Here is a 2,140-nt window from a genome sequence, read left to right as displayed (position 1 = left end):
ATTATTAATTACTATTATCACAATTATTTCTATTAGCATTGTTATCGTTATCATTATCATTGTTATTATTAATTAGAATCATTGATATTATTATTAATCAAAATCACATCATTAATGCTATTATTGTTCCTGTTGTTGTTGTTAATATTACTTGTTATTTTCAACTAATTTTAGTTACTTTTTAATATTCCATTTTTATTTATTTATTTACTTTTTTTTCATTAATTTGTAACATAATATCAAATGTATTTGTTCATTTTTCGTTTATTTTCAGTACTATAAAATGTTTTTCGAATAAGGTTGAAAGTTCATTTAATTTTTTTTCGTTTTTAAAATAACTATGAAAGTAAGATTAAATTTTCATTTAAATAAATATACATATACACTGAGGATAAGAAAGAGCTGACCTGGGCATCTAACGGTCCTCCGGCAAGTTTTTTCTGCCCGCGAAGTCTCGGGCAAAAGCTTTCCGCTTCTCCCTTATCTTGAATCAAAACCTTCCAATTTTAAGCTCCGTTAATCTTTCAGGACAAATTCATTATCTCAACATTAAATAATGATGCAATTAGGCCTTTCACATTTTCAGTGAATCCATATACGTATATGGATACGGTATTGGGTAGAACTAAGTTAAGTATATCAATCCGATCCTCGGAAATCATTCCAATTTCTCATGTGACACTCTTGGAAAAATTAATTGTCCATCTCTGGAGAACAGATGGAGAACTGGAGAACAGATATGAACAAATGGGGAAAAAAAGTGATAAAGAATTTTAAATGTTATTCAAGAGATAAGTAATTAAAATTTGATTCCTCAATTAAAATTACTTTTACTTCGTCATGCAATTTGATATATTTTAAAGATATTTGAAAACACATCAATGTTTCTGATAGTAAATTTTAGTTTATCATTTTTTATCAATATGATTAGATATCTAATTTTTGTGTAATTATCACTGTTAAATGCAAGACACGAAATGAAAAGTTTTTGTTGGATAAATAAGTGTCCTTTTTTTTAAGTCCAAAAATTTATCCAATTTATGTTTATTTTATTTTGTGGTTAACGTTTTTATAATCAATAAATTAATTGATTAATTTTATACCAATAACAAAAAGGGATTATAAGAAATTTGTTAGCAGCAAAGAGATTAATAAAGGATGATGAAATTTTGAAATGAGGTGACCTTGAAAAATTAATCAATTTGAAGAAAGCGATATATTTTTCCTTGAAAAGAATGAAATTCGAATTCAACATAAAATGCAAAAATCTGAAAATTTAACGAAAAGTGAATTGGCAAATTTTGAACTTCAATGAATAGAAAATAAAATTTGTAAAATATTTGAAGGAAAAAATTATAAATATTCCAGTTTAAAAAATTATAAATGTTTCGTTTTTTTTTAAAATAATAAATATTTCGGTTTAAAAGTTTTTTTAATTTTACATTTCCATTTCTGTGGCAAAATTTATCTTTCAGAGATAGGAAGATGGTAGTGACAATATACCTTTTTCAATTTTAAAAAATTTCCATTAATGTATGATTTATGGATGATTTCTTGGAAATATTTTGCATGCCAATGTCTTCGAAATTACTTTTTTTAGTAAAAAGAAAAAAAAGAAAAAGAAAAGGAGAAAAAAATGATAGTAATTTGGCAAAAATGATGAATTACTAAAAGTTATTCATGTATTTATATATATATATTGATTAAAAATTGCGGAATAACAAATAATCTCTTTATTCACTTTTCTTAAATCTTTTAATTTATTTTTAATACTATCATTTTTTTGCTAAGATTGATTTGAAATTAACTGTAAGGACTTACTGATAGTACGGTACTTTAATTCCAATAATTATATTCGAATTAGATTATACTTACTAATGAGATGATACATTTGGTGAAATTAATGATGGTATTGGTGAATTATTATTATTATTATTGTTATTATCATTATTATTGTCATTATTATCATTGCTATTTTGTTATTATCATTACTAACTATTATTATTAGTAACAATAATAATAATGATAGCAATAATAATAATAATTGTTATTATTATTATCATTATTATTATTATTTAATTATTAATTATTATTATTATTATTATTATTATTATTATTATTATTATTATTATTATTATTA

The sequence above is a fragment of the Loa loa genome (genome assembly GCF_000183805.2).
Source record: "Loa loa unplaced genomic scaffold supercont3.137, whole genome shotgun sequence".
Lineage (NCBI taxonomy): Eukaryota > Metazoa > Nematoda > Chromadorea > Rhabditida > Onchocercidae > Loa > Loa loa.
Note: the sequence above shows the minus strand (reverse complement) of the source record.